Below are 7,095 nucleotides of genomic sequence, written 5' to 3' on the forward strand. Positions count from 1 at the left end.
ACTGGCAGACTCAGCCCCAGAATGAACCCAAGAAATATCAAAATCAAATTTTACTTCCATGCCCCACTAACTCCCATCAGGTCACAGCGTATAAAACGTACAAATGAGCACACAATGTCACACACAATCACATTTCCACAGTCCCACAGCCGGAGTCACAATCTGCAAGTTATGGTACATGGTTAGTCTTAAAATCCAACCACAAGGCATGCGATCATATCAAAAAAACTCCTTTCCACAGCAGCACTTCTATCCTCTTTACAGTCATGAAAACGGTGCACACAACCGTACAGTCACACACGTGGCACACACAAGAATAGTCACACAACCAAGTACCAGGTCAGGGAAACAAAAGGTCACAAACACGGTGTCACAACAGTATCCTGGATCTCAAATTCACAGGCAAACACCAGTCACATTTTACCAGACAAATATGCAACCTCAAAGTGACCCAAGCACATCCAAACACCCCGTCACAACAAACACTTCAAGTCACAAGCGGTACATAAACAATCACACAGTCATACAAGTAATGCCCAATCAGGTAAGCATACAGTTACAACTCGCTCATACACAAAACCACAGACGCACACGTCCAGTCGTCTATAGAGTCGGCAATACCAAGACGGCTGCACTACACACACAAAGCGGGAGATACAGCCGCACACAGAATTCCTGAGACGTTTCCTCCGTACATTTCCGCCCTGGCACTCCGGACACTCACCTCAACAGAGGTGTAGATCAGGGTCCAAGACCTGGAGTGCGATTTCCAAACCCAATTTCAAGCTCCGCCGCCCAGCACAGGTAGAGCCAAGGTCTCCTACCCAAGCGGCCTCTTCCGACTCCAGTCCTCCAAATGGCGTAAAGAAACGGAAATTGAGCCGTACTCTATTAAAGGTGCTTCTGGGAAATGTAGTCCACTTCCGGGTTCGTGGACTTGACCTCTGAGACCCGCTTGTTCCCACCGCCGAGCCCCGGTGATTTCTGGGCGCAGGCGGCGGGCGCTAGTTCGGGAAGTTTGCATCTGAGAGAGCGAGAGCGGAGCGCACCCAGGATCTCCCCAGGAACGCGGGGATAGGACCCTTGGGCCGGCAGGTGCAGAGGAGGAGCCGGAGCTGGGGTGGGAATCAGCTGAAACCTGGGATTTGCGTGGGGCCCTCTGCGTGTGTTGCAGGGGGAGGGGAGAGGAGCTATGCTGTCCGGCGGACTGCGAGTCTTTCAGTTGCCGGCTGTATGGATGTATTTCCGCCTGTGTGTGAGTATTCGTGCTGTTAGGTGTGAGGTGATTTGTACTTGAAGCTGCGTGGATATGGGATTTCTTAAGTGCGTGGGATTGTCCAAGAACTCTTTGCTGTTGTGGTTTCTTTGGGAAAGGTATTTGTATTGTATCTGGTTTTGTGTCCCTGGCTGAGTAACTGGTGATGATTTGTTATAAATGCGCTTTTCTTCTGCTTGTGTTTCAGAGTGTTTATAGGGTTCGTCCTGCAAAGCAGCGTGTGTGGTCGTGTGTGACAGTGAAAATATGAGGGTCAAGTTATTTCTTCTCTCAATATTAACATAATAATCTTGCAAAGTTAATGGATTCATCTGAGAAGTGTTTTAGACATGATTTTTCTGTTGCATCAAATGTATATGCTGAGAAGAATGCAAAATCAACAGAACTTTTAGAATTATTCTAGAAAGCAACCCTGAGTAACTGCTTTTTCCTCTGTCACTGTACCCCCAAAGTAGACATCAATTATTTTCTATTATACAGGTACATTACTGGGTAAGTAGAGAGGCTGTCAATTAATAAAATAAAGTATCACACATAAAAAGAGTGAATTTTAGGAGAGTAGAGCATTGGTCACATTTCCTGAATTCCAGATAAAACACTTGTTTCCATTTTCTGATGCGAATACCTTCCATGACAGAGAGAAAGGAACTTAAGGCTGTCAGGTTTATTGGTAAGCCTGAACTTATCTTTATCTACTTCAAAATGCTTTGGCCTTCTTTTCGTTTTGGAATAAACTTGAGAACTTCTAGTGGAGATAGAGTTGTGATTTTACCACTCCTTCAGAGGGAAAAAAAATTAATAAGACTTTGCTTTTGCTTTTAGGATCATATACAATATACTGTGAATGGAAGAGCTAGTATGGCCGCAGGATTGTTAACTGCATGATCAGGCACAGCTATGTGAAATAAAGAGTCAAATTGCACTGACTTAGAGTGGGTCAAGGTGGAGCAAAAATTGTGTCAAAGTATAAAGGGAGATGTGGATTAAAGGGGTTTTTTTTAGAGGTGATAATACATTTTGGTTTCCATTTGAATGGCTTGCATTAATCTCAAGCCACAACTGGGTGATGCTGGCTTATTTGTTTTGGCTTCTGAATAGTTGTGATGAAGGCTTGCAAAAAGAAGGAAGCTGTTGTTTAAAAGTGAAAAACAGGAATTGTCAACCTGAGAAGAGTAGATTCCAGGATGGACCTCTTGTTGTATATTAAACTTCTGATAGTTCATATTTGTTGATATAATCTGATTTTTTTAAAGAAAGGATAGGCAGTTTATCAAATTCACAAAGAGGTTCTTTAACCCTCACAAGTTAAGACCATTAGAAATGTATACTGCAGGGACTGAAAAGATTTTGTGACACTATCTTGTGATATAATTAGTATAAATTAGTATGTATTTTATAGGGGGTTGCACAACAAACTCCTGTCAATGATATCCTTTGGGGCAAGAAGAAAGGAGTTAGAATGAGGGAGAAGTGTCAAAGGGAACATAACTATTATGGATCTCTGTCAACAAGGAAACATTATACTCATTTTTTTTTTTTTTTTGAGACAGAATCTCACTTTGTCGTTCTTGGTAGAGTGCTATGGTGTCACAGCTCACAGCAACCTGAAAATCTTGGGCTTAAGTGATTCTCTTACCTCAGCCTCCCGAGTAACTGGGCCTATAGGCACCCACCACATCGCCTGGATATTTTTGGTTGTAGTTGTCAATGTTTGGCAGGCTGGATTTGAACCCACCAGCTCCAGTGTATGTGGCTGGTGCCCTAACTGGTGAGCTACAGGCACCAAGCCTATACTCATAAATTTTAATTTTAGTTTTAAATTATAGAAGACAATGGAGACATTGATTTTGGAGCAAGGAAGTAAGCCAAAAAATCTAAACTGTGGAAGCAAACTCCAGAAAAACATAATCCTTAGGAATACTGCCAAGAGAAAAGAATACTGGGACACCAAATTTTCACAGGCTTTAAGTACCTCCTTTGTTTATGAAGAATCAGTTTCAGACTTACATTCTTCTGATTCATTTTGACTTTGCTGAACTTTAAGGGGTAGTTATCTCTTTAGCCCAGTAACAGGATTCAGCCCTGGGGCAGTGGCTGCCCCTACGTAGCATTGGTAAGTGCATTCTCTTTGCTGACACTGGATCTTTTTCTTTGACTCTTTATCAATGCTGGCAAATAGATGGGTTTATGCAAGTACATTGGAGTCAGACATTTAATCAGTAATCTCAGGAAAATGCTTAAGGTACTCTGATGTAATTATTTTTCCCTAAGTGTTTATTTAGAAAACTGGTAGAAGTACAGCAAAATTAAAAGTATGCTCATTGCCGGGCATGGTGACTCACACCTGTAATCCCAGTACTATGGGAGGCTGAGGAGGGAGAATTGCTTGAGGTTAGGAGTTTGAGACTTAACTGAGAGAGAGTGAGATCCCGACTCCTACTAAAGAAATGGAAAAACCCAGCCGGGTACTGCTGTGAATGCCTATAATCCCAGCAGCTTCTGGATGCCCACAGCCTGAGTCTGAGGTTGTAGTGAGCTGTGACACCATTGCACTCTGCTCAGGGGCATAGGGTGGAACTCTGTCTCAACAAAAAAAAGAAAAAAAGAATGATCATTTACACTGCATATCCTTCACCCAGATTCATCTGGGTTTGGGGGATTTGTTTTGTTTTGTTTTGAGACAGAGTCTCTGTCACCCTAAGTAGAGTGCTGTGCCATTATAGCTCACAGCAATCTCAAACTCTTGGGCTCAAACGATCCTCTTGTCTCTGCTTCCCAGGTAGCTGAGACTACAGGTGCCTGACATAGCAACTGGCTTTTTTTTTTTTTTTTTTATAGAAATGAGGTCTTCCTCTTGCACAGGCTATTCTTGAACTCTTGAGGTCAAGCAACCAACACGCCTGGGCCTCCCATAGTGCTAGGATTACTAGAATGAGACACTATACCCGGCCTTAGATTCATCAAGTTTATTTTTTTGTTCAACATTTATAGGTAGGCTGCAGACATTATATGCTTAACCGCTAAATATATCAAAATGCATTTCTAAGAACCAGGTTTTCCTGGATGACCTCAAGAACATGAATAGACATAAAAATTGTAAGAACTATCTAAAATATTATCTACTATATTAGTTCCATGTGTATTATCTATATACAGCCTCACATGGCTGGTCTTTGTCTTCTTGTGTTTTTTGTTTTTGAGACAGTCTCACTTTGTCACCTTTGGTAGAGTGCCATGGCATCGTATCTCACAGCAACCTCAAACTCTTGTGCTAAAGTGATCCTCTTGACTCATCCACCCAAGTAGCTGAGACTACAGGTACATGTCACAACACCTGGCTATTTTTAGAGTCTGGGTCTTGCTCTGGCTCAGGCTGGTCTCCAATTCCTGAGTGTAAGCAGTTCACCTGCGTTGGCCTCCTACGTTGCCAGGATTATAGGCACAAGTGACCGCGTGGCCAGGTCTTTGCCTTGTAGAGATGTGATGCTGTGCTGTTTTCTGTCATCTGTACTTGTTAGTGGTAGGCATTTAGTCCCTGTGTTATTTGGAGCAAGGCTGTGGGGACAGAATTCTTTGGCTGCCTTTGTTCACTGAGAAGAAGGGACTGGCAATTGGGTGGGTACAATTGAGGGAGGGGGTTGTGAAGTGTTCCGAGTTGTGGCAAGTGGGGCTGCTGCTTGCACTTGTCAGAGAGCTCTTTGGCCTCTGGCAAGATGCCCTGAATTTGCCTAGGACCCCAGCCCAGGGCGTCTGTGGTGCCACAAATGGTTGGCTTTTCCTTCACTTTCCTGGGGCCTTCAAGTAACCCCTTGGAAGCCCACGTGTTTGGAAATGGCTCAGACCTATTTCTGGAACACCTGACTTTCTCCCACTGACCTCCAGGTACACTATTTCCCTGTGCGACCCACCTGGCATCACCTTTGCAGATTCTTGCCCTGGGCCAGGTTGCTGATTCCTCCTTAGCTGAGCAGCGGTGGAGCCAAACTAGAGCCCCTGGGCACAGGGCCAGATTGGGTAGAACCGGGTCCCCAAGAGGTAGTAGACACATGCATGGGTCAGTGGATATTCAGCTGACCTTGGCCTGCCTTGGGCACTCTGAGGACCTCAGGTGCCTGAACGGCCACATGGCCCCTTGCCACATTTCATCCTCCCCAGCCTGTGAGCACATTCATGTCCCCATTCTCCACACCGAGATGGAATCCCAAAAGGACCCCAACTATTCAGCCACTTTCGTGATGGTGGGCCTTCACTCTGAAGCCACCCAGAGCTCTACTGCAAAAGATGCTGAGAACAGGATGGTTGAGGTCAGGCCCTTGGTCCACTGCAGCCTCCTTCATGCTCCAGACACCCCACCAGAATCTGGGTCTTCATCCCTTGGCATTTTCCTCCTGGACCTGCAAAAGACTCTATGGCCGCCAATCCTGACTTCATCAAGATCCAGCCGCCCTCCCCACTGCTGATGAGCTTGTGACAAGTCTGGCACCTGCCTGCGGTCACAGTGACACAAGCGTGGTTGCCTAGGGACCTTGTTTCTGAGGCGTTGGGGAGCAGAAGCCCTCTGTGACCAAGGCTGCTGCCTGCCCTTTAAATCTCTTGGAGAAAATGCACCTGGGATGCCTGGATGGGCGGAGTGCTGACCAGGATGGAGCCTGCAGAATCTGTAATCCATGTTGCCTCCTGCCTTCGTGGTGGGGGCAGATGTGACTCTCCTGACATTGTGGGGACCTGGACGACCAGTCTGCCCATGTGGCTGTGAGCTGCTCTGCTCCCAAGGGTGTGTCCCTGCAGGGTGCAGAACGCCGCAGCCTCAGAGGCCACCTGTGTGACTGTCAGTAATTGTGCGTGACTGGAGTGTGTCTCCTTGGCATTATTCTGGGTGTGTGTGGAGTGTATGTGTGTGGGGGAGAGAGAGAGAAGGGAAGTCTGGTGGGAGGAATTTGTTTGGGGCTCCCTGGGGGGTGGGAGGGCTCGTGGGAGTCAGCTTTTCCTCTGCTGAGCCCTGGGTGAGTAGAGGCTCGGACTGTGTACCGTCCAAGTGAAGTGTGCTTTCCTTGGGGCTCCTGTTGGGGTTTGTGAAGGCATGGGGTGCTGACATGGACCAGCAGGGGTAGGAAGAACCTCGCCAGTGGGAGGGACTACATTCCCCACTGTCAGAGAAACCGAAGCCAATCATAGCTAATGACAGAAAACTCATGAGGTCATTGTCAAGAAGTGGCATCTCTTAGAGGAGAGGGTGCTGTCCCTTCTGCCAGAGTGGCTGTTTTTGCCTCCTCCGTCATTGTCGGCCTCTACGCATGTCCATTTTGGCCTCAGACATGGAATTCCGTGAGAACCTGGATATTTCAGAGGACAGTGTCAGTAGGAGTGGTAAGAGGGAACAGGAGAGAAGCTCTGAGTGCCACTTCCCATAAATCTAATGCTAGTTATATTTAGGCAAAACTTTGTAGTCTTTCTCTTTTGTGACAGATTTGATGAAAGTACAAAATAGGGTTTAATTTCCTTTACTATCAACTTTGAATTTGGAAAATGTAAGTACCTAAGGTATGCTGTACCTGTTTAAATTACAGGAAAAGAAGTCCACCAAGGAGATTGGACCTCTTGAGAACTTGAGAATAAAGTCTCTCAATATTAAACTGAAAGGCATGGTTCCTGTCTCTCCCTTTTCTCCAGTCACTTTGGGGATTTACTCTAGTGGCTGTCGGAGCAAAGGTTTACCATCCATTCTCCTACAGGCATAGATATAGCACTGACATTAAAATTTCATGATTCCATCCACCACCATCCTTCCCTGCCTCTTATCCTAGATCCAGTCTGTTCTT

At 45.8% G+C, this 7,095-nt stretch overlaps 2 protein-coding genes across 2 annotated transcripts in view; one reads left to right on the forward strand and one right to left on the reverse strand.

The window, feature by feature from the left end:
- Positions 1-831, reverse strand: part of LOC100946233 (zinc finger protein 420-like) — a 27,858-nt gene extending 27,027 nt beyond the window's left edge. The window contains exon 1 of the mRNA XM_003796102.3: positions 725-831. The gene's annotated coding sequence lies outside the window, so the exon portion shown is untranslated. The remainder of the gene's footprint in view (positions 1-724) is intronic.
- Positions 1-7,095, forward strand: part of LOC100944645 (zinc finger protein 850-like) — a gene marked incomplete at its 5' end in the record, with an annotated part of 127,647 nt that overhangs the window by 49,593 nt on the left and 70,959 nt on the right. The window lies entirely within an intron of this gene.

Source organism: Otolemur garnettii, unplaced genomic scaffold (assembly GCF_000181295.1).
Source record: "Otolemur garnettii isolate 467f Iridium unplaced genomic scaffold, OtoGar3 scaffold00100, whole genome shotgun sequence".
NCBI lineage: Eukaryota > Metazoa > Chordata > Mammalia > Primates > Galagidae > Otolemur > Otolemur garnettii.